At 45.0% G+C, this 26,490-nt stretch overlaps 1 protein-coding gene across 4 annotated transcripts in view; it reads left to right on the top strand.

The window, feature by feature from the left end:
• The window catches only part of ZNF609 (zinc finger protein 609), a 126,372-nt gene that overhangs the window by 45,057 nt on the left and 54,825 nt on the right, over positions 1-26,490 (top strand). Inside the window, exon 1 of one of the 4 annotated variants that reach the window (XM_077264023.1) lies at positions 16,667-16,726. The exons of the other annotated variants lie outside the window; for them this stretch is intronic. The gene's annotated coding sequence lies outside the window, so the exon portion shown is untranslated. Of the gene's footprint in view, positions 1-16,666; positions 16,727-26,490 lie in introns of those variants that run through there. 4 annotated transcript variants of the gene reach the window in all.

Raw genomic sequence — 26,490 nt, forward strand, 5'->3', positions numbered from 1 at the left:
ACTGCAAAGCAGAAGAGACCAGGCAGGGATGTGAATCCTCCAGGAACAATGGACAACTGGCACTGACTAAAGGGTGGAGCAAGACTAAATAGCCCAGTCAAAATTGCAAAAAGTGAACATACCTGATAAATGCTGCGATTCAGAGACAGCAGCGCTACCACTTACAACCACCGGAGGGAGCCCAAGAGCAGAATTCACAACAAAAGACATACTGGTGGTCACTATGTGGTTACAGAAGATCGGTCATTAGATTCCTGCTCCATGAACCACAGGCAGCGTGAATCGGAGCATGGCTGTGGGATTGCAGCCGTGTATGTTTTACTCTGAAACACTGAGACGTTTCAGAGAAATCAAGAGTTTTAAAAGCTATGCCAGGTCCATATGGAGAAATCTTACGGTGTCAATGACATCCCCTACCGGCTTCTCCCCATGGGTATAATTAGGCAATCGATCAGGAGCTGGACGGGGACGCCATTGGAACAGTCAGGTCTCTTCCTATAATCCCTGGATGGCTTTTTAGGGTACTTACCCACGATGAGGATATAGCAGCGGTTTGGATGCAGCGTATTTTCACTGCCTTCTAATTACACAGGTGAATCCGCATGTGCTGATGTACCGCATCCAATACATTGGTTAAATTTTTGTTGCAAACGCTAGCGTCTCCACAACAGAAACTGGCATGCTGCGGCTCGTAAGCCCGCACCACGGGTGAGTTTACGTAGCGTCAAATAGAAGCACAGCGGGAATGGGATTTCTGTAAATCTCATCCATTGTGCTTCTAATGTAGAACTTCTGAACGCAGCGCAAGTGCGTTACGTCCAACACGCTGCTCTTCCTGATCGTGGGCTTGCAGCCTTAGGGTATGTGCACACGCTGAGGATTTGCCTGCAGATCCGCAATGGATTGGCTGCTGCGGATTCACAGCAGGTTTCCATCAGGTTTACAGTACCATGAAAACCTATGGAAAACCAAATTCACAGTGCATATGGTGCAGGAAATCCATGGTAAATCCACACCGTGGGCACATAGACTAAAACTGTTTTCTCTGAAATGCATCAGTAATGGTGCAGCCAGGCTCTAATTCATACTGCCCCTAGTTCAGACTGCAGAAAACTAAGACATTTTAAAGTGCAAAGAAGTGACTAAACCTAGCCTTTTTTTGTTATTTAAACCATACTAATAAGAGCAGCTCAGTGGTTTGCACAAATCCCACCAAGGACAAAATCTGCAAGGAGTATGTGTGTTCTCCCCGTGTTTGCGTGGGTTTCCTCCAGGTTCTCTGGTTTTCCCCCACACTCCAAAGACATACTAATAGGGAATTTATGACCATAAAAATATCCAAACGACATATAAACATGGTTATAGGGATTTTCCCATCATATAAAGATCAATAACTGGTGGGCTCTACTGACCTATTCAACCAAAGTCAGGGTACAAATTACCCAGAAAGAGTATAAAATGTAAACATTTTTATTAAGTATTAAATGTAAAAAAGACATGAACCAGAGAGTAAATGGGACAAAAGGGGATAAAATAAAGTAGATAAAGGTGGGAGGGGGCTTTCACAAAAAGTAAAGGGTAGCAAGGCAGTCTATATCAGACAAAGCAGGGAATACTAATGAACATCCATGATTCACATAAGAATTTGCATGTAAGGCATGATACCGTAAATCATAGTACAGACTATTAAGACAGTATAGTGACAAAAATAAGTCCGTCTATATGTATATCGTGCAGTATAATATTAGAAGACAAGTCCATAATCAGTCCATATCTAATATAAAGTTAGTATAGAGCGTACCCATATTGAGGTGAAGAGACCCCACATACAGCCACCAGTGCCCCGACGCGCATTTTGCTGTTACTCTTTCTCAAGGGGAGTGTGACTAATGGCGCTATATAAGCAGAGTTTTGCAGATATCAGATAAATGAGTCAGAATTTATTATAACCTAGTAAATTTGACTTTTAACACTATATTTTCTGTATAGAGTCAAATGACCTCTCTGCAGCAGCTACAGTTGTGGCCAAAAGTATTGACACCCCTGCAATTCTGTCAGATAATACTCAGTTTCTTCCTGAAAATGATTGCAAACACAAATTCTTTGGTATTATTATCTTCATTTAATTTGTCTTAAATGAAAAAACACAAAAAGAATTGTCCTAAAGCCAAATTGGATATAATTCCACACCAAACATAAAAAAGGGGGTGGACAAACGTTTTGGCACTGTTCGAAAAATCATGCGATGCTTCTCTAATTTGTGTAATTAACAGCACCTGTAACTTACCTGTGGCACCTAACAGGTGTTGGCAATAACTAAATCACACTTGCAGCCAGTTGACATGGATTAAAGTTGACTCAACCTCTGTCCTGTGTCCTTGTGTGTACCTCATTGAGCATGGAGAAAAGAAAGAAGACAAAAGAACTGTCTGAGGACTTGAGAAACCAAATTGTGAGGAAGCATGAACAATCTCAAGGCTACAAGTCCATCTTCAAAGACCTGAATGTTCCTGTGTCTACCGTGCGCAGTGTTATCAAGAAGTTTAAAGCGCATGGCACTGTGGCTAATCTCCCTAGCTGTGGACGGAAAAGAAAAATTGGCAAGAGATTTCAACGCAAGATTGTGCGGATGTTGGATAAAGAACCTTGACTAACATCCAAACAAGTTCAAGCTGCCCTGCAGTCCGAGTGTACAACAGTGTCAACCCGTACTATCCGTCGGCGTCTGAATGAAAAGGAACTGTATGGTAGGAGACCCAGGAAGACCCTACTTCTTACCCCGAGACATAAAAAAGCCAGGCTGGAGTTTGCCAAAACTTTCCTGAAAAAGCCTAAAACGTTTTGGAAGAATGTTCTCTGCTTAGATGAGACAAAAGTAGAGCTTTTTGGGCAAAGGCATCAGCATAGAGTTTACAGGAGAAAAAAAGAGGCATTCAAAGAAAAGAACTCTGTCCATACAGTCAAACATGGCAGAGGTTCCCTGATGTTTTAGGGTTGCTTTGCTGCCTCTGGCACTGGACTTCTTGACCGTGTGCATGGCATTATGAAGTCTGAAGACTACCAACAAATTTTGCAGCATAATGTAGGGCCCAGTGTGAGAAAGCTGGGTCTCCCTCAGAGGTCATGGGTCTTCCAGCAGGACAATGACCCAAAACACACTTCAAAAAGCACTAGAAAATGGTTTGAGAGAAAGCACTGGAGACTTCTAAGGTGGCCAGCAATGAGTCCAGACCTGAATCCCATAGAACACCTGTGGAGAGATCTAAAAATGGCAGTTTGGAGAAGGCACCCTTCAAATATCAGGGACCTGGGGCAGTTTGCCAAAGAAGAATGGTCTAAAATTCCAGCAGAGCATTGTAAGAAACTCATTGATGGTTATCGGAAGCGGTTGGTCGCAGTTATTTTAGCTAAAGGTTGTGCAACCAAGTATTAGGCTGAGGGTGCCAATACTTTTGTCTGGCCCATTTTTGGAGTTTTGTGTGAAATGATCAATGTTTTGCTTTTTGCTTCATTCTCTTTTTTGTGTTTTTTCATTTAAGACAAATTAAATGAAGATAATAATACCAAAGAATTTGTGTTTGCAATCATTTTCAGGAAGAAACTGAGTATTATCTGACAGAATTGCAGGGGTGTCAATACTTTTGGCCACAACTGTATGATCAGAAGCCGCAAAAAAAATGGTGCTATACAGTGGCTTGTGAAAGTATTCACCCCGTTTGGCATTTTTCATGTTTTGCTACCTCGCAACCTGGAATTTCACGTTTGTTTTTTTTGAGAATTTGCATCAGTTCATGTAAAGAACATGCCTACAACTGTGAACATTTGGTTTTCTTTTTATTGTGCAGCAAACAACAAATAGAACAAAATAACTGAAAGCGTCAATGTGTATAACTATTCACCCCCTAAAGTCAGTACTTTGTAGAGCCTCCTTTTGCAGCAATTACAGCCTCAAGTCGCTTTGGATAAGTCTCTGAGCTTTCCACATCTGGCCACCAAAGCTATGGAGTATGTAAGCCATACCGCCGACTTCACGACTTTTGCTCATTCTTCAAGGCAAAACTGCTTTTTTTGATCTTTGTTTTACAATTACTGAGTTAAAAAACTCACCAAATACTGAACGTGTGCACGTGGCCTTATTTAAATTAGGTCACTTGCTGTTTTCACTGGTTTTTTTTAATGTTTTTATTGCGTTTTTGACGCTGCAGTTTTTGTCTTTTGTTGGTGTATTATGCTTTAAATAAAGCTGCTTTGTTTTTGATGCTTACATTTTTTTTGCTTTGACAAAATTTTTATTGCTATACTTAAGTGCTGATTACGTGTGTTTTCAATGCATTTCTGCAGTGGAAACGCAGTAAAAACTCATGTGCTTTTTTTACCTGTGGATTTTCTGTACCTAATGTAAAGGTACCGTCACATTAAGCGACGCTGCAGCGATATAGACAACGATGCCGATCGCTGCAGCGTCGCTGTTTCGTCGTTGTGTGGTTGCTGGAGAGCTGTCACACAGACAGCTCTCCAGCGACCAACGATGCCGAAGTCCCCGGGTAACCAGGGTAAACATCGGGTTACTAAGCGCAGGGCCGCGCTTAGTAACCCGATGTTTACCCTGGTTACCAGTGTAAATGTAAAAAAACCAAACACTACATACTTGCATACCGGTGTTTGTCGCGTCCCCCGGCGTCCGCTTCCCTGCACTGTGTAAGCGCCGGCCGTAAAGCAGAGTGGTGACGTCACCGCTGTGCTCTGCTTTACGGCCGGCCGGCTCTGACACAGTGCAGGGAAGCGGACGCCGGGGGACGCCACAAACACCGGAATGTAAGTATGTAGTGTTTTTTTTTTTTTACATTTACACTGGTAACCAGGGTTAAACATCGGGTTACTAAGCGCGGCCCTGCGCTTAGTAACCCGATGTTTACCCTGGTTACCAGTGAAGACATCCCTGGATCGGTGTCACACACACCGATCCAGCGATGTCAGCGGGTGAGCCAGCGACGAAATAAGGTGCTGGCCTTCTAGCTCCGACCAACGATGTCACAGCAGGATCCTGATCGCTGCTGCGTGTCAAACACAACGATATCGCTATCCAGGACGCTGCAACGTCACGGATCGCTATCGTTATCGTTGTTAAGTTGTTCAGTGTAAAGGTACTTTAAGTCTTATGGGGGAAATCTGCCCAGAAAACTCAGTGCACCCACAAGAGAAATTGACATGGTGCAGATTTGAAACACGCACCACAGGCCGGTTTACACGGAGTAAAAGAAGCGCAGTGTGCAGGAGATTTCTATAAATCCCATCCGCTTTGCTGGAGCTGTAACACTCTGCTGTAGGGATGTAGCCTAATTCTCTCTTCTATAGGTAAGGAGCCTCGTCAGCATGGTATTATTATTATATGTCCAACCATTTCTAGCGATGATTGTGAATATAGGTAACATTGATGTCAAACTGTGTAGAATATAAATATTTTCTGTGTTTAATGAGGCACATAATGAAGTAGAAGGTTTGTTTAAACATGGCATCCTGTTGGCAGAAAGGTGGATGGGTGCCAAGACGGTATTTGCAGTAGCAACAGTTTACGTAAACTAGCTGAAGCTACTCTGGGAAGCTGCTGTGTGGTGCGGACGATCCTAGAGTGGGATCCCAAACAGATGTTAGCGCCTGTCCATAACTCGGGAAGTGGCAGGTAACCCCTGTGTGCATTTACCGCTCTGTAACAATGTGTGTGCTTGAGGTAGGAAAGTGTCACTGAGCTGTGCTGAGTGTCACATGTTGTAGGGGGATTGTTCATGTACAGGCATACCATATGTCCGCCATATTTATGGAGCATCTAGATGTCATAGTAGCTTCTAGTAACGTTATTACAGCAAAGCATTTTGCCTAGAATACTTGGTGCGCCATTTATTCCCTTTCTCTAGTGCTCATTTATTCCCTTTCTTTAATGTCTATAACAACTGACTTTTAGCAAACCTGAAAATAATTTGTATTGCAGTATTTGCTTAGTATTTTTCTTATTATTAAATATACGGTAATATGCGATGCATGTTTCTGATCTGTGGGGGTCCTGAGACCTCCATCGATCCGATGAAACACTGCTCTGAAGACCAGAGGTCCTTCATCAGCTACATGCGGACAGGGGTGTATGGGTTTATCAGGAAGTCTACGGGTCTACATTCACTCTCACATAACTGTGTAATGGCCCATAGACTTACTATTGAGTCCATTCACTGCTCAGGAGCTGTGGACTTTATATTGGTGTATGACCAATCTGTGGGGTGTCTCAGGACCCTGACCCCCACCGATCAGAAACCCTATAATCTATAAAAACCTTTATAAAACTACACTTACACTTAAATGGTTTATTATAGCACCATGCCTGTGTTAATGACCATTTTCTGCAGTCGGGTTAACATACAATTTAGGAATGATACTAAAACAATTTAAGCACTGCTCCTGAAATACCGCTTTAAAGGAAACCTCTCACCAAGTCAAATGTGTCCAGTATTTTAATCTTATTTTATTCACATTGCTCCCGAATATTTTTGCTTGTTTGTACTTTTTAAATGTACCATACGGTGTCACAGATATGGGCACTTTTTTAGTGCTACTTTTATGGTCTTTACCGAGGGCACGTGGCTAACGGGATTTTTTGGGGGCTTTTGTTTTATGCTGCTCTGTGAGCAACGCCCCCTTGGTAAAGACTCTAAAATTAAATAAAAAATAAAATTAAAAGGCCCGTGTCTCTAAAACCATATGGTAGATTAAAAAAAGAATGGAACAGACATGGGAGCACTTGGATTTAAATGAGAAGAAAGTGTCCACTTTTGACCTTATGTCAGGTCCTCCTTGAAGGGTTGTTCCCCAAGCTACAAGTTATCCACAGGTTAGGACAAAGCTTATTGCTCTCTGAGATGCCCCACCAGAATAGACTGCTTTCTCCGGGAGTCCCACAGGCACTAAATGGAGTGGTGGCCGAGTGCCCAGTTGTCAAAGTGTAAGCACTCTGGCCGGTGCAGAGGATTAATCACCAGTTGGTGAGAATTATGTCCTCCTTATAAATAGAAAAGAAAAATCCTCAAGCTTTGTTTCTCCCTGTTAGAATTGATACAAACTAGTAAAACCACAGAACATTGATACAAAATAGAGCCATATATGCTACACGTTTTGAATTTCTACATGTGCATGATTTTTTTTTGTCATGGCAAGTATTGTATGTGTACAGAGCCGACGAGGTAATATATTTAGGGTATCTGCACATACTGTAGGAGATTTCACAAAATTAGAGAAAATCGGCAGCGTAAAATTGACCGATGTTGTGGATTTGAAAGAGTGAAATATGCGGAAATACTGCTATTTGATCCCAACAACATTTCCAATGCCCTTCACGGCAGTGACTTTTGGTTTGGATTTTCTGCTGCTGCTGATGTGGTGTCTGTAAATGCACTATTACGGCATCTTGGCCATGCTTTTCGAGATGCTCCTGGTGTAGCAGATATGAGCCAGGTTTGTACATGAAGACCCAGCAGACATTGGCATTGGCCATCTCATGTCTTTCAGGTGCTTCTCGGCTTGAGGTGCATGATGAAAGCTGTGTTATGTTCATGTGCCATCATTTAGGGATGTCGGGTTGGCTTGAGGTATAATTCTATTAGGTTCAGGCTGCGGTCTGTGTCTGTGGGTCTTGGGGGCTTTCCGTAGAACAATACATATTACTTTCTTTTCATTTTGAGCCCTTTAGTCTCTACACAGGTTTTAAAATGCTTTTGGGTAACATTAGGACCCCTCCACTAAACGTCCATTACTCAATGATGGATAGTAATTGTAAAATAGATGTCTCCATTCACTTTTTGTAAAAATAATGCAGCACAGACACAATCTCTGTGGCCGTCTGTGCCCCCCATTAGTCTTCTCACTGGCTTTGTTCTGCAGGCTTGCACCTCTCCTCCTTCTCTGTGTTTTACTTTTTCGTCTAATAAGGCCTCTTTCACACTTCAGTCTTCTGGCATCAGTCAAAATCCGTCATCGCAACGGATCCATCAAAAATAGTGAAAAACGGAAACAACGGATCCGGTTTTTCGACGGATCCATATATCTGTCCCATCTGTTTCTTCCCTTTTTTCGATGGGTCCTTTTTTCATATTTCCAAATGGGATGCTCCCAAACGTGATTGGCTACTGGAAAATAATGGAAACCTAAACCTATATATTGAGTGTTTTAACACCCCATCTTTGAGAGGTAGTAGAGAAAGTGGCAGAACTAAAAGGAGCTCTAGCAAATATTGTGACCATCTATGCATCTATCCATCAGGCAGGTTGCTGGCAGGCTTCTTGCTTGTATGCTTCTTGCTGGCACATTGAGGAGTGAAGCCACATGGCAGGTTTATATAGATTTGGGTCTGTCTGGCCAAATGGCTACTAAATACAGATTTGGAGCATGCTCAGTGTAAAAAAACGGAATCCGTCGCTGGATTCCGTCATTTGATGGACAGCGACGGATCCTGCACCCATAGGCTTCCATTCTAGCCAACAACGGACGCAGCTGGATCCGTCGCTGTCCGACTTTTCGACACAGACAAAAAACGTTACTTCGTCCATCCTCTTCAGACGGATAAACAAATTCCGATGGATCCAGCGCACAACGGACGAAACGTGAGGCCATACGTCGTAATCCGTCGCTAATACAAGTCTATGAGAAAAAGAGGGTTTTTTTTCACAAAACGACGGATTTTGACTGAAACAAAAAAACTGAAGTGTGAAAGACGCCTAGGCTCAGTGCAGACTGCATTTGTGCCGTCGAGTAGTATCTATGTAAACCATAATTTTCAAACTCTGTTAAAAAGTATGTCAATTATCTGTTGTTTCTTCTTAAACATAGAAACGTTTTTCTTTTTCCATTAGTAATCCAGCATCTTGCACAGGAAAGCTCCAGAGTCCATTTTACCACCATATTCCTGCCAGACACATTAATGGTCTATCCTCTGGATCATTGCCGGTCTGACCACAGCCCTCAATTTATACCTGTGTCCTCCGATTATATATTTTTTCTCCGTTTGGTTTTCTGCCATTATATGATATTTTTATTATTTCTAGTCTGTGCTATATTCTTAAATTAAATATCCCTTTACTCTGCCCCCCCTGTAATGTTGGATTAATGATATGTTTCCAATGAGTCTGTATCGCTAGAGTTTTACTTACTTTCCCCTGAAATGTATGGAAGAACTGCCCCACTGTTCAAGGGAAATTATGCATCACTGTTCAAAAAACCATAAGTTATGGCCACACATGCATTAGCAACTTAACTTTTTTATGCGGTCTGTGAATCTGCAGCATGTCAATGTGCAAAGGATAGTTTTTTTGTTAGCTACTGCCATCCATAAAGCCTCCTAAGCTGCAGCTATCTCGGCCGTTTATTCCAGGCACAGGAGCTCCTGTGTACTCTGAGAGAGCCAGTGCCTATGTGTATCTTTGGAAGAACAAAAAGATCGACAGTCCGACATTGGACATGGGGGGAGCCTTAAATTCCCAGACCATTCTCCTGGGTTCCCATATACATTAGACTTTTGGCCAAACTTGGCGTTATCGGAGGGTGCAGCCGATATGGCAAACAGATCTACATCCCATCAGTAGAAGCCCAGAGCACGCCACTGACGAGGTCAGAGATCGACGTTGAGTCATTTTAATTTCTGGTATTCTCACCCGAAATGACAGGCTCTGCATACCAACCAAGTCCCACAGAAAAAGGCAATTCCAACATCACAAGTATATTTTTTCGTCCTTAAAGTACATCATTAAATCTTTACATTTTGTATATTAAGACACTGTTATGTCTTATGGAAAGTTCGTATTGATTGATGGTCACTGATAAAACGGTGCATTGACTCGTGGAAGTAACTGGCTGTCTAATATAGCCTTCAGTAGGTTAGCCAGTAACTAGTAATGGCTCCATAATCATTTAAAAGATTACGACAATTCTACTGGCTTGCAGTCCAGTTATATCTGTTCCATGTTTCAGATTATAGTTGGATGTTCAGAAAGAGGAAGAAAGGTTAAGAACTGATCAGTAAAATCAGCAAATCCCTGAGCAAAGTGTCAGCATGTTCTGTCCCTATTGTACCTCCTTACATGTTTATATTGAACTCTTTATATCCACTCCCTACTAAGAATAGGGAGTATAAACAGTTTGTCTAATAAAATAAAATACTTTTTGGTTGACTTGGTGGGGTAAATAATTGGGTTGCCTCAATTACTGCTTCAAATGCACAGCCCAGTATGCAGGACCACAGAAAACACAGGAGAGCAACAGTGTAGGTATGCTAAAAGATAACCTGCCTGCTGCTGCATACTGTGTTGATATTGATTTGAGTCTGTAACAGTAGACGAAGATCTTTCAGGTAGCCAGCAAGTATATAAGGGATCTTTATTCAACGAAGATCTTTCAGGCAGCCAGCAAGTATATGAGGGATCTCTATTCAACGCCTTGAAAGGAAATGTGGATAATCATTTAGTTTGTGCTGTTTGAATGGTCTGCTCTAGTTCATGGTGCTCGAGCAATATGTTTGTTTTATTTATTTTTTTGATGATTCCTATCTTCCAGGCGTCCTTTAGCCTTCAGAATCACAGTTGTGCTCTCGTCTGCGGGAGCACATCCAGGTTCTGAGCTGATCCTCCTTGGAATGCGGCACTAATGCTTTTTTAATCTGTCGATTTATTGTTGTTGGCTAGGCGAACCCTGAGCTGGCAGAATGTCGTGCTAACCCCGTTCTGAGACGTTTTCAGCAGACACGAGAAGCAAGGAATTAAAAACACATTTTAAAAAATAACTGCAGGCTTGCTAAATAAAGCCTTTTACTGGCACATGATTATTTTAAAGAACTGCATGTTTTCCAGGCTTAATTAATAGAAAATAGACATGACTTGGCCTTATTTTTTTGCTGGTGCCGTGCCATATGCACATTTAGGCCACATTCAAACATTCTGTATTTGGTCAGTATTTTACGTCGGTGTTGGTGTTTTCAATAATTTTTATAATTTTTTTTAATATTAACAGATATAATTGGAAGAAAAAAAGGGAGGAAATATATATGTAAAACTTTAATTTGGAGTAATTTGTATAGTAGTAGGAAAGGATAATGAAGGGAAGGGAGAACTTTGAGCGAACCTGTCAGCGGAATATGGCTAAGTAAACTACGGGCATTGTCAGGTTGGCGCTGTTACGCTGATTAAAAAATGTTCCTGGGGGTGAAGAAATCTGTCTTGTAGTTCTTGTGTAATCAGTGTTAGGGTACCGTCTCACTATACGATTTACCAACGATCACGACCTGCGATACGACCTGGCCGTGATCGTTGGTAAATGGTTGTGTGGTCGCTGGGGAGCTGTCACACAGACCGCTCTCCAGCGACCAACGATGCCGAGGTTCGCTGGTAACCAGGGTAAACATCGGGTTACTAAGCGCAGGGCCGCGCTTAGTAACCCGATGTTTACCGTGGTTACCAGCGTAAAAGTAAAAAAAAAAAAATCCGTACATACTCACCATCTGATGTCCGTCAGGTCCCTTGCCGTCTGCTTCCCGCTCTGACTGAGTGCCGCCGTACAGTGAGAGCAGAGTGCAGCGGTGACGTCACCGCTGTGATCTGCTCTCACTTTCCGGCCGGCAGTCAGTCAGAGCGGGAAGCAGACGGCAAGGGACCTGACGGACATCAGATGGTGAGTATGTACGGTTTGTTTTTTTTTCCTTTTACGCTGGTAACCACGGTAAACATCGGGTTACTAAGCGCGGCCCTGCGCTTAGTAACCCGATGTTTACCCTGGTTACCAGCGAACGCATCGCTGGATCGCTGTCACACACAACGATCCAGCGATGACAGCGGGAGATCCAGCGACGAAAGAAAGTTTCAAACGATCTGCTACGACGTACGATTTTCAGCAGGGTCCCTGATCGCTGCTGCGTGTCAGACACTGCGAGATCGTAACTATATCGCTAGAACGTCACGAATCGTGCCGTCGTAGCGATGAAAATGCCACTGTGTGACGGTACCCTTAAGGTACCTTCACACGAAACGACTTTGTAACGATATCGCTAGCGATCCGTGACGTTGCAGCGTCCTGGCTAGCGATATCGTTGAGTTTGACACGCAGCAGCGATCAGGATCCTGCTGTGATGTCGCTGGTCGCTGAATAAAGTTCAGAACTTTATTTGGTCGTCCGATCGCCGTGTATCGTTGTGTTTGACAGCAAAAGCAACGATACCAGCGATATTTTACACTGGTAACCAGGGTAAACATCGGGTTACTAAGCGCAGGGCCGCACTTAGTAACCCGATGTTTACCCTGGTTACCAGCGTAAAATGTAAAAAAAAACAAACAGTACATACTTACATGCGTCCCCCGGCGTCCGCTTCCCACACTGACTGAGCGCCGCAAAGTGAAAGTGAAAGCACAGCGGTGACGTCACCGCTGCGCCCTGCTACTGCCGGCGCTCAGTCAGTGCAGGAAGCGGACGCCGGGGGACGCATGTAAGTATGTACTGTTTGGTTTTTTTTACATTTTACGCTGGTAACCAGGGTAAACATCGGGTTACTAAGCGCGGCCCTGCGCTTAGCAACCCGATGTTTACCCTGGTTACCCGGGGACCTCGGCATCGTTGGTTGCTGGAGAGCGGTCTGTGTGACAGCTCTCCAGCGATCAAACAGCGACGCTGCAGCGATCAGCATCGTTGTTGCTATCGCTGCAGCGTCGCTTCGTGTGAAGGTACCTTTAGAAGTTTTCAGCTAATGATATGCCTGTGCTCCAGGGTGGGACTGTAGGCAGTCTAATCTTCTTGCTCTAAGCCAGAGAGGCCTCCCCGCAGGTCAGTTTTAGCATTTAGTGAACCTTGTAATAGTGACCAAAAATAAAAAAGTGTTGGCTCTGGGACGGGGAAAGGGCAAAAACGGAAATTCGTCTGGTCGTGAAGGGGCTAATATTCTCCATATCAAATGAAAGAAGGGCCATTTGGGGTGTTGTAGTTATGTCTGCTTCAGTAGTTAATTCTAAAAGAGGATGCCTGTTTTAAACATTTTCTTAATTTTAGGACATTTCCAAAAATTGTGCAGCATGTCACCATCTTGTCCACAGTTTCTCCAATGTTGAGAAGAGGTGTTTGCAATGGCTGTTGCCAATCTTACCGGGGAGAAATACCATTTGGTAAGAGATTTCTAGTAAGATTCATGGAAGGTCATACATATGTTGGATGAGTAAGTGAGTTTCATGCTTTCCTGCGATTGAGCTGTGGTAATTTGCTTCCTTAAATCTTTTTCCCACCTCAACATATAAGGATTTTTTTCAATGAGAATGTCATTATTAAAGTAAATATTGCTGCTTTTGGAAATGAGTTTGTTTGTGTTGCCTTGGAGCTGACCAATAAACTGTGGAAAAGGATGACTGTTTATTAATAATTCCTGATTTTTTTCCTCTAATAATGAGAAGGTGTAAGAAATCTATTTGCGATAATTTAACACTTTTGATAATCACCGAAAAATGAAACTGTTTACATTGTGAAGATCTTTACCTTAGTATGTGTAAGCCAAGATCAGAAGTGATGAACAAGCAGAGGAAACGTAGAAACACGTCACCACTTCTGTATTTCTCACCCACTCCTGGTCTTGGCTTACACATAATGAGGTAAAATACTGACCAAATCCTGAATGTGGCCTTATGCTTAGGTCGTGCACCCAAGCTGCACTTTCTGAGACGTTGATTCCTAAATGTTAAAGCGCACATAACCCTCTTATTTGGGGGGGGGGGGGTTCCAGTCGCTGAGACTATGAATGAAATGAAGGTCAACCATGTATGCCTCTGCACAATTCAAGACTGGGTTCTGTAGATCCCTTGTCCCCAGGATCCACAACCCTATTTTCAGTCCTAGCTTTTGGATCCCCAGTGATCGGTGGGTTTTGTTTATTCCGTGGATAAGTAATATCTTTTGGATTTTGGTGGAGGAGGTCTTAATCTAAGCATCCCATGTTTGATGGGCAGCAGCGCTCTTGTGAGCACTCTGTGCTCTCATTGTTACCCAGCTTTGTGCAGCACAAATGAAAGAACAGCATGCATCCCCTTTAAACAACTGATTAGCAGGGGTGTGGAATCCGACTCCTACTAATCTAAAATTGATTTTTTTTAAGTTTAGAATTGCGCATGAGTTTTGTAGACCTGGATAACCCCTTTAAACTATTTTGAGCTACAATGGTTTTGTTATGGGTATGGGATAAAATTTAGCTTATAGAAATGGAAACTACTGCCATGGTGTCCTAGAAGCATAGCCATTGCAATAGAAAACAAAAGCCATGTTAGCATGTTTAGGGAAGGTTTACCCATGACAGATTTGGTAATAAATAAGACATTGGTGGGCATCCGGCACCCCCACCAACCAGCTGAAAACTGTTTTGATGTTAGCTGGATGTAAACATGCAGAACAGAGCTATAGAGTGCGGCTCCATTCAATGTGTAGGAGTCGGGTACTGCAGGACAACTCCTACTCCAAAGGCGAGAAGCTGCTCTGCAGTACCTGGCAGTGGAGCTGCACATTGAATGGCTGTGCTCTGCTGCTCTGTATTTTTGCATCCGGCTGCTATAGGCGTTTGCAAAAGCTGATCGGTGGTTGTGCCTGGTGTTGGTCCTCCACTGATATCATATTGATAGGTCATCAATGTGATGTGACTAGACATTCCCTTTAAGAATGCATTTACATACGTTAATTTTCAGTTTTGTGTTAATTATATGTCCGTGATCCGTGGCGGGTTGTGTGGAGGGGGGGTCTTCATGAGGTGCTCCGATTATATATTCATAATGCAGACTACTGACAGGACACTGATTCCTCACTAACCTGCCCCCTAGTTTACATAATGAATATACTAATGTATGTATTTGAAAAAAAGCATGTCACTTAATCAAAATGGGGTGCCTGCGCACTTTCTGTTATCGGTTAGTGCCTATTATCTTCCTGTGTTTCACAGAAGGAAAAAAACCACCATCAATATGGTGCCGTCAGGTGCGCCTGCACATTAGCACCTATCGCGTTCCGATAGATGCTACTGTGCAAGTGCCGCTACCGGCTCCTTATTGCTGCAGCCAAAAAATGTACAGTAGAAGAAAATGGTAGCGGTGCTTGCGCAGTAGCATCTCTCGGTATGAGATAGGCCCTTCTTGTTGCTGCAGCCCCCCAAAAATTTACACTACAACAAAATGGCGCCATAAGTGGCGCAGTAGCATCTGCAGCAAGGAGGAGACGGTAGCGGCACTTGCGTAGTAGCACCTATCGGAACACAATAGATGCTAATGCGCAGGCGCACCTGACGGCACCGTACTGATGGTGATTTTTTTTTCCTTTCAAGCACAGGAAGATAATGAGCACTAACCGATAAGAGAAAGTGTGAAGGCGTCCCAGGCAGCTCCATTTTGATTAAGTGACATGCTTTTTTTCATATACACACATTAGTCCATTCATTATGCAAACTAGGGGGCAAGTCAGTGAGGGATCAGTGACCTGTCAGCAGTCTGTATTATGGCTATATAATCGGAGCACCTCATACATGAACCCCGCCTTAGGGCACAAGAATCTCATTAACAAACTGAAAATAAAGATTAAGAAACAACCAGAAGACGGATTTCATCACCAAGGTATCATTGTAATCAGTATAACGGCGCTGACCTGACACTGTAGGTTACTGTGCGCAATCCCTTTAAGGCCTCCATACACAACTGATAAAAATTGTAAAAAACCCACTCATTTTGTTGGAACTGGCCGACCATCTGACTTGTATGTAGGGCTGTTAGGGGAGAGAAGGATCAGGCAGATAGAATTTCATCAGCTGATTGTTTTGCTTTCTGTGGAAATTATCTGCTGGTGACTTTCTCCATCCATTTTACAAGCGCATGAACGCTCGGCCCAGTGTTCCTGTGTATGTGGTGGGGTCAGGAGAGAGTTGTTTGGCTGGCAGCGGACTTATGTGCCTGCCTGCTTTCGCTGGAAGTGGAATGGAGCAGCCGGGTCACACACGCTCCGCACCCCTACCCTATCCATTTCCTGTTTACACAGGAGAAAAAGAGTCAAAAAACGCTAGAATTTGAAAAAGTATTAAACCAACTTTATTAAATCACACATATCAAAGGTAAAAAACCATCAGATATATAACGCACAAGATTCATTGAGCAACCAATATGTGGCATAGTATTGGTGAGGTAAATGACATAGTTGCCAAAAGCAAAGTGAGTGCCGGAAAACAGAACCCGCACAAATGGGCTAATATTACATATATAGACACGCTATACAAGGAGATACCACGTACATGTCCTTAAGCCATATACAAGATAGCAGCTGCTAAATGCAGACGGTGACGTGTATCTAATGAAACAAATACAAAAATCCATTTTCTGTTGGCACGGTACTTAATTAGCATGCTCATTCATGGCTGCACATCAGATGGGGGGACGCCAGAGGCCCATTCTGTGGATCAGTGTCGGTGACAGTGGTTTGACCCTCAGCAATCAGCCAGTTATTGCCCATCCTGCAAATGGTTGGTACATTGCCCGATGGGCTGTTTGTTTTTATCTCGGGTTACTCCAGATTAGGCTCCTCCCACAACAGTCACATGACTCTCTTTTTTTTTTAAGTACACGTTGATGGAATATGTGTTACAACTGCCATTTTAGGTCCCTCACGGAGCCTCATCCTTCACAGTCAGTTGAAGCCACGTTTGGTGAGGAAGAGCCATGTTTATCGCACCGATTATGATGGATAATCTTGCAGAGCATCTGTTGGGAGGACCTCCACTGTTCAGGTTCAGATTAGGGAGGGTAGTGGGGCCTTGCTCATAATGCTCGTAATGTAAATGTAAGAAGGGTTGTCTGGGGGGAAACGGTGGGATAAATCCATCAGTACAACCTCTGAGATGGGTTGTTCCATGATTGCGGGAACCTTTGGCCATCTGCAATTTGTTAATGAGCTAATAAAGTCCCGGTGTTGTCCTGGATAAAGGGATTCCCCTATCTGACGTGACACGGGGAGCGGATGAGCACATAGACTATGTATGATATGGCAGCGACATGCACTCTGCGATCAGGCAGAGTTGGAGGGATGAGCGGTGACACCAGGGGTAAAGCTCATCTGGAGGACAGTCAGCTGGCTGCAAATCATTATATTGTCCATGGATTAGAAAGCGAGTCCTGCTGAGTACCCTCGGAACATGGCTACTCCATACTGCACCATTCACATAGGAAACAAGCAGACCAGGGTTTATTATTGAGATTTGACTCTATTTGTACGGTAAATGTGCATTAGACCTACAACCCGGGGCTGGCTAGTTGTGCCCAGAGGTGCCAGCCCCTACTGATCTGTGTCCAAGCTCTGCCCCTTTGTGACATATACCACACACTCATCTCCGCCTCCCCTGTGTGTTCCCCCTGTAGTGTGTGTCCCACAGGAACAGAGCTGTTTGTTTACCTTGTTCCTACTGTTAATACTGGAGAAAAAAAACTTGCTGAACTGGCTTTTATGTGTATTCATCAGTCTAGTGAGAAAGTGCCATGTAGTGCCCCATTACTGGGCAGTACCTCAGGAGAGCAGTTTGTTTATGTACATGTGGCAAGTGCCATGTAGTCCCCCGCTGCTGGGCAGTACCTCAGAGAGCTGTGTGTGTACATGTGGCGAGTGCCATGTAGTGCCCCGCTGCTGGGCAATACCTCAGGAGAGTGCTATGTGTGTACATGTGGTGAGTGCCATGTAGTGCCCCACTACTGGGCAGTACCTCAGGAGAGCACTGTGTTTATGTACATGTGGCGGGTGCCATGTAGTGCCCCGCTGCTGGGGAGTACCTCAGAGAGCTGTGTGTGTACATGTGGCGAGTGCCATGTAGTTCTGCGCTGCTGGGCAATACCTCAGGAGAGTGCTATGTGTGTACATGTGGTGAGTGCCACGTAGTGCCCCACTACTGGGCAGTACCTCAGGAGAGCACTGTGTTTATGTACATGTGGCGGGTGCCATGTAGTGCCCCGCTGCTGGGCAGTACCTCAGAGAGCTGTGTGTGTACATGTGGCGAGTGCCATGTAGTTCCACGCTGCTGGGCAATACCTCAGGAGAGTGCTATGTGTGTACATGTGGTGAGTGCCATGTAGTGCCCCACTACTGGGCAGTACCTCAGGAGAGCACTGTGTTTATGTACATGTGGCGGGTGCCATGTAGTGCCCCGCTGCTGGGCAGTACCTCAGAGAGCTGTGTGTGTACATGTGGCGAGTGCCATGTAGTTCCGCGCTGCTGGGCAATACCTCAGGAGAAGTGCTATGTGTGTACATGTGGTGAGTGCCATGTAGTGCCCCACTACTGGGCAGTACCTCAGGAGAGCACTGTGTTTATGTACATGTGGCGGGTGCCATGTAGTGCCCCGCTGCTGGGCAGTACCTCAGGAGAGCACTGTGTGTATGTACATGTGGAAAGTACCATGTAGTGCCCCGCTGCTGGGCAGTACCTCAGGAGAGTGCTGTGTGTATGTACATGTGGCAAGTGCCATGTAGTGCCCCGCTGCTGGGGAGAGTGCTCTGTGTATGTTCATGTGGCGGGTGCCATGTAGTGCCCCGCTGCTGGGCAGTACCTCAGGAGAGCGGTGTGTGTATGTGGCGAGTGCCATGTAGTGCCCCGCTGCTGGGGAGTACCTCAGGAGAGCACTGTGTGTGTACATGTGGCGAGTGCCATGTAGTTCCCCGCTGCAGGGCAATACCTCAGGAGAGTGCTATGTGTGTACATGTGGTGAGTGCAATGAAGTGCCCCGCTGCTGGGCAGTACCTCTGGAGAGCGCGGTGTGTATGTTCATGTGGCGGGTGCCATGTAGTGCCCCGCCTCTGGGCAGTACCTCAGGAGAGCGCTGTGTGTATGTTCATGTGGCGGGTGCCATGTAGTGCCCCGCCTCTGGGCAGTACCTCAGGAGAGCGCTGTGTGTATGTTCATGTGGCGGGTGCCATGTAGTGCCCCGCTGCTGGGCAGTACCTCAGGAGAGTGCTATGTGTGTGTACATGTGGCGAGTGTCATGTAGTGCCCCGCTGCTGGGGAGAGTGCTCTGTGTATGTTCCTGTGGCCCGTGCCATGTAGTGCCCTGCTGCTGGGCAGTACCTCAGGAGAGAGCGCTGTGTGTATGTCCATGTGGCGAGTGCCCAGGAGCACATTGCACCCAAAGGTTGCGATCAGTATTTTACATCAGTATTTTCCAATTGCCTCTTCAGAGAGGAAGAGGACTAGAACTCTAGCGCCACCTACAGGAAGTAGCAATCCTAAGAGTCAATGTTGACTCTTTAACGAGCCTTGTCACATGACTTAGGATAACAAAAACAAACCAGAATCTTAATTTGCAGACACTGTTTCGGGGTACTGCCCCTCGTCAGTGCAAATTTTCCAGAGGAGCAATGTGGCTTAAGTTTCCTCATCTTGGCATGTCAGGCTTGACATGTCACTCTCCGCAAAGGAGAAATGTTACCTGTTGGATCCCAGTCAGATGCCTCTCGCGCAGCCAAACCATCTCACAATCTCACACTTAGCACTGACAAGGGGAAGAACCCTGAAACAAGGTGTCTGCAAATTGAGATTTTGGTTTTGGCTTTTATCCCGTCATGTGACAAGGCTCGTTAAAGGGTCGACATTGACTTTTAGGATAGCAACTTCCTGTAAGTGGCACTAGAGTTCTAGTCCTCTTCCTCTCTGAAGAGACAATTTGCATATTTCCCAGAGGAGCATTGCATCTTAAGTCTCCTCATCTCGACATGCCAAGCTTGACATGTCATTGTCTACAAGGAGAAACCTTACCCATGGATCCCTACCTCAGTGTGTGTAAGCCAAGATCAGGAGTGGGAACAGTCAGAGGAAATGTCTAATAGAAACCCGTCACCCCTTCTGTATTTATCACCCACTCCTGGTCTTGGCTTACACATACTGAGGTAAAATACTGACCAAATCCTGAATGTGTGAACATGGCTGAAAAAGCTGGCAGTCGCCTGGCTGGATGTTGTTTCACTCTTGATTTGGGTACTTGGGAATAACGTCTTCTTTGCTGTGTATGTAGTACTTACATTTATGAGACCTCCCCAGAGTTTTTAGTTCCCTAGCTACTAATAGTGTCAGTAATATGATAGACTCCAATGAAATCAGTTCTTTTATTTCTGGTCTATACTCCGTATGTAAACTTTTCCTGTCTTTAAGCTGTAATTTCTGTATGATCGGGTGTGAGAAGCAGAAATGACGCATTCTTATGAAGAGAATGATTGAGAGAAAAATCCTCCCAGCGGAGACCTTCAAGGCCAATTTGCTAATTTCTGATGGTTGCCATGCTGATTACAATGGTAGAAGTCAAGTGTATTGTAGCGGCAGGTTTTGTTCTAGGTTGTGTGCATCAATGAGAGCAATTTCCCTTGTTATTTCTGCTTCTCCCCCGGCATTGGTTTTCCTTCCTCCTTTGTTTCTCTCATTCCTCCTTCTCATCTCGGTGGTATTGCTCCCAAGCCCTCTCTAATTGTAGGTGTTGATCAGGGGCTACTAGCCACCCCTTCCCCAGTCTCTCGGCACACGCCGTCTCCTCCCAGCCTCCAGGTAATGATAAAATAAAGGGTCTGCGGCTGTGTGATGTTGGTAGTACCGGGTGTGATTAGGAGTGGAGGAGGGGTGAGTGTCAGGTGAGTACATGTCTGTGCGTCTCAGGCTGCCTCTCCTGTGCACGTGTTACTATGCAAATTTTCCTCTAAATATCCTTGTATATATTTATTTGTATGCAGATAGCGTGCGTGGATGGAAATAATTGTGCTGAAATCCTCTGAGCTGCTTTATCTCTGCCATAGAATACCTTTTATAATCAGCATCTCTAATTGTGCCATGGTCGCCTCCACACTCCCACCTCCCACTGTTCACTCTTCCCTATCGCCACCTCCATTACCACCTCTCTTGGTTCATTAAACGCCTTGCTGCTCGAAACTACTGACTTGTATTAAATCAGGTTAACCTCTCCCCAGCCGCCGGCAGGCGCTGCTTCTGCCCCCATGAAAATAAGCGCTCACAGCTAAATTCTCCAAAGACTCTGAGGCTTCAGAGGCGTTATTGAGGAGCGCGCTGGGCATCCCCACCTGAGGCTCCCGTGCTGAAGAGGGCTCTTACGCCTGTCAGGTGGCTGCACACCCATGTCATGTGAGAAACTGGAGGAACTGTAATGCAGTCCGTACCACCAATCAGTAACGGATCTATAGAGATCTCCTAGTGTGCAGCGCTTCGGGTCCTCGCTCTGAGCTGTTCGGTGCAGACTGTAAAGCTTTTTATCAGGTCTAGATCAGAATATATATAGGACATGTCCACATGTGTTTCCATGAATGCACCATTTCTGCACCTTTTAGTGCCACTTATTCCTGCTCTCTTGTTAGATGGGATGGCTGTCGGCCAAGTGATTGCTCATCTATATACCTTGTATAGTTATATGCCTGAAGGCCCAAGTAGCTGACCCATGTTCATTTATGGTGGAGCTACAGGATATGATATAAGGGTGAATTACACCCAGATTTTTGTCAAAAATCTCTGCTACTAAGAATTGTATCAGTCATCTGAATAAGGTTATTTTTGTGACAAACCTCATTCAGAAGAATGGGATAGTCACAGAAGTTTCTGCAACAAATCTGTCTGGTGAATTACAGCTCAGCACCTTAGAAGTGAATGGCGATAATCTGCATACCGTGCACAACCTATGGCCGGGTGGTGCTGTCTCTGGAAAAAACAGCCATGTTTTCCTACTTCTTGATGACTAAAGTGGATTTGTCAGCAGGATTTTGCCTTGTAATCCAAAGGTAAGTTCACACAGGGCATTTCTGCTCCGTTTGTTATGCTAATTTTCAGCTGCTTTTTACAATACCAGCAAAGCCTATGAGATTTCAGAAATCTCATACACACATTGGTTTTTTGTGTGATCAGTATTTTGTGCTTTGCTGCGTTTTTTGGACATAGAACATGTCACTTCCTTCAGAGTTTTTGCTGCGTTTTTTCACCCATTGACTTGAATGGGTGTTGAAAAAAACGCAGCAAAAACGCTGGTATCATTATTTGCTGCTTTTTTACTGCTGAAAATCCATGGACATTAGCATGAACAAAGAGAAAAAAAAACACACCAAATACGCACCAAAAACACACCTAAACCTGCATTTTTGACGCAGCTTCTTTCCTGACAAGAAGATCGGGTTTTGCTGCAGAAAAAAAAGCAACAAAAACGCCCTGGGGGAACTTATCCTAAGGGCAGCTTGAGGTAGGGGCAGAGAGCCTGATTTCAGGGATGTGTCAGTTATTAGGTTGTATGCTGTAGTTTCAATACAATCAGTTCTTTATCAGCAGGAGATTATCACTGCTGCACTAGCTACCCTTGTGCCTCCTGGTCCAATTTCACCCCCAGCTCTAATTTAGCCACTTACAGTCAATGTACATTATACATTGAAAGCTGTAGTGTCGACGCTGTCAGCTTACTGAGCACAGCTACATCTACAGCAGAGATAACAATGATTGTGTCAGAACTGCTGCACCCAGTAAGGTGACACACCGCTGGAATCAGGGGACACAATGATCATTAATACAGCCTGCCTGTTATCAGCAGGACACCCTCTGTTCACACAGCGTGATGTGTTGCTTCCATCTGTCTCTCGCATAAAACATCTATTCTGACACAAACAAGTGTTGTGCTTGTTCCATCAGTTGATGAGTGCACAGGGACGAGCATGTATCGGGCTGTGTGAAAGGGTCTGGCCATTTTATCTTTGTGGTGGCGGCATGCTTTTGTGGCACTTACTAGTGTGTAAGTACTACTGGTTCTCTTCCTGCCTTGTTATTGTAGCCTTCCTCACCGCTCTCATGTCCACAAAATGGCTGCTGATAGAGGAGCATGTGACCCACCTGTCAATTAGCCTCCTCCAGCTGAAAGCCAGTGTAGATGGAGGAGGCTGGTGGACTTGGGTGGTCCTATGCTCCTCCAGCAGCCGCTGTGACGTGAGCGGCAGAGTTGTAGATAATGTGACCGTCTGGAGAACCTGAGCGCCTCCTCCAAACTGATTATTGGGACAGTGTTTCCTTTCCATCTGTGCCCTTCTGTTCCTTAGATATGTGCCCCCCCACCCCCATCCAGTAAAGATGCAAATTTTTTCCTTTCCACCAACTGGGCGTGTACCACAGAGCTCCTCTGTAGCGGCTTGCTTTTTTTTTCACTCTGATGCTGGCCAATTGCAGCACAACCCCGCCCACAGAGAAGTTCTCTGGTATACGCCCAGTTGGTTGAAAGGAAAATTTCCACCTTTATGCACAACATACGAGCGGAGGGGCACCAAAGAAAAAGAAACCGTTCCAGAATCAGCAGAGCGGCTGCAATAGGAGGAGGTTTAATATAAAAAATGAGTGAAAGTTCTTCTGTAAGTGTTACCACTGTGACCCCAACGGTCCTAATAATTAGGGTCTCCATTTTCTGAACAATTGTGCATTAGTGATGAGAGAACGTGCTGGGATAAGGTATTTTTCTATCATGCTCCGGTGCTAACGGAGTGTCTTCAAGCACAGTATTCGAGCACGCCGAAGACACTCGGTTAAGCTAAGTTCACATTAGCGTTCGGGGGCTTTGCGGAGGGCTGCGTACGTCCTCCGTTAAGCCCCGCCTACTTGCGCATGCATCCTGCGTACCTATCTTTAACATTGGGTACGCAGGACATGCATTGTATGTGGATGCATCGTTTTGACTCGCTCGCCGTCTGCACAAAACGCAACTTGTTGCGGTCAGCAGTCGGGTCAAAACAATGCATCCGCAAACATCTGCATGTCCTGCGTACCCAATGTTAAACATAGGTACGCAGGACGCGTGCGGAAGTAGGTGGGGCTTAACGGAGGATGTACGCAGCCCTCTGCAAAGCACCCGAACGCTAATGTGAACCCGGCCTTAGCGCACGAGCATGCTCAAATAGCACCTTATTAGTGACTAGATGGTGGCCCGATTCTAATGCATCGGGTATTCTAGAATATGCATGTCCACGTAGTATATTGCCCAGCCACGTAGTATATTGCCCAGTCACGTATATTGCCCAGCCACGTAGTATATTGCCCAGCCACGTAGTATATTGCCCAGCCACGTAGTATATTGCCCAGCGACGGAGTATACAGCACAGAGCCACGTAGTATACAGACTTAAAATAAAAAATAAACATATACTCACCTTCCTAAGGCCCTTTGAAGTCCTGGCCCTGTGTGCGGTGCACGCGGCAGCTTCCGGTCCCAGGGTTGGTATGAGCGCAGGACCTGTAATGACGTCGCGGTCACATGACTGTGACTTCATGGCAGGTCCTTCTCGCAGGACCTTTGATGACGTTGCGGTCACAAGACTGTGATGTCATGGCAGGTCCTTGTTGCATACCATCCTTAGCACCGGAACCTGCCGCTTGCATGGAGCAGTCACCGGAGCGTCCCGAGGAGTGGGAAAGGCGGCGGAAGGTGAGTATATAATGATTTTTTATTTTTTAAATTATTTTTAACATTAGATCTTTTTACTATTGATGTTGCATAGGCAGCATCAATAGTAAAAATTTGGTCACACAGGGTTAATAGCAGCGTTAATGGAGTGCTTTACACCGCGGCATAACGCGGTCCCTTAGCGCTGCCATTAACCCTGTGTGAGCGTTGACTGGAGGGGATAATGGAGCGGGCACTGACTGCGGGGAGGAAGGAGCGGCCATTTTGGCACCGGACTGTGCCCGTCGCTGATTGGTCGTGGCTGTTTTGCCACGACCAATCAGCGAGTTGGATTTCAGTGACAGACAGAGGCCACGACCAATGAATATCCGAGACAGACAGACGGAAGTACCCCTTAGACAATTATATAGTAGATGAGCGAGTATACTCGTTGCTCGGGTGATCTCCGAATATTTTTTAGTGCTCGGAGATTTAGTTTTCATCACCTCAGCTGAATGATTTGTGACAACTAGCCTGCTTGATTACATGTGGGGATTCCCTAGCAACCAGGCAACCCCCACATGTAATCAGGCTGGCTAGCAGCTGTAAATCATGCAGTTGCGTCAACAAAAACTAAATCTCCGAGCAGTCACAAATACTTGGAGATCACCCGAGCAACGAGTACACTCTCCCATCACTGGACCTTATCCTAGCACGTTCACTCATCACTAATGTGCATTTATTCTTCATTATGGGCTGAGATACTGAACATGCCCTCTGTCGATGTGTCGGTGGTCTCCGATGTGAATCCCTCTTTGAGGGAAGCCTCTCTGGTAAGGATCTTCCTGTTTGCTGGCTCAGGAAAGCCTTTATTTCCTGCCCCACCAGCCAGCTATTAGATGAGCGAGCAGCTTTGCTAATTATTCTGTGCGCCGTACAAATTAGCACCCTGACTGCTGGCTAATTAGCAGACCTACTGTAATTACCGTCTCCTTGTGTTGTGGCTGCGGATCTGCTCCACAGCCATTCATTTCCTCGCCTTCATGCGACATGCTGATGAACTTGTATTAGCCATGTAGGCCTCCCTGGCCATTACAGCATGAGGACACCTTTGGGTAGGGGAGATAGTGTTTTGAAATACATGCTTGTCTGTTTGTTTGGTTGGTTGGTTGGTTGCTGGCTAAAAATATATTTTTTTCTGTTGTGTTTCATTGCAAACTTGCACAGTTTGCCTTCAATACTATCTTGCACCATTGGTGGTTCTGAGCAGAGTTTATAGTTCTTTATCTTTGTTCTTCTGAGTTCCTATCATAAGATTTGGCTCAACTTTTAGGGTACTGTCACACAGTGGCACTTTGATCGCTCCGACGGCACGATCCGTGACGTTGCAGCGTCGCTTGATTATCGCTCCAGCGTCGTAGACTGCGGTCACACTTTGCAATACACGGCGCTGGAGCGATAATTTCATGACGTAGTTGCGATGTAGAAGTCATACGGGACATTGGGAATATCGTGCACACCTTTGTTACACGCTGCGATCGTGCCGCCACAGCGGGACACTTGACGACGCAATAAAGTTTCAAACGATCTGCTACGACGTACGATTCTCAGCGGGGTCCCTGATCGCAGTAGCGTGTCAGACACAGCGAGATCGTAAGTATATCGCTGGAACGTCACGGATCGTGCCGTTGTAGCGACCAAAGTGCCACTGTGAGACAATACCCTTAGGTGGTCATAAATCAGCTCAGAGGAGCTCAGAACAAAGATAAGAGTTATAAAGTCTACCATCAAAACAAGCTGCCTGATGGATTCTCAGTTAACTCATTCTGCAGGCAGCAATTAACAGAGCAGCACAGAAACAAGAATTTTCAAAGATGATTTGTAGCCAAAATACATGCACTTCAATTTACAATATATATTTATATGGATACCCTCGAGGGCATTTTTTTTAAAGTGGTTATTCAACCTTTTAAAATGGATGGGGGGTCCTACACTTTCCACCCCAGTCCATGTAAACATTGAAGACACTGTCGCACT

The sequence above is a fragment of the Ranitomeya variabilis genome, chromosome 5 (assembly GCF_051348905.1).
Source record: "Ranitomeya variabilis isolate aRanVar5 chromosome 5, aRanVar5.hap1, whole genome shotgun sequence".
In the NCBI taxonomy this organism is placed as follows: Eukaryota; Metazoa; Chordata; class Amphibia; order Anura; family Dendrobatidae; genus Ranitomeya; species Ranitomeya variabilis.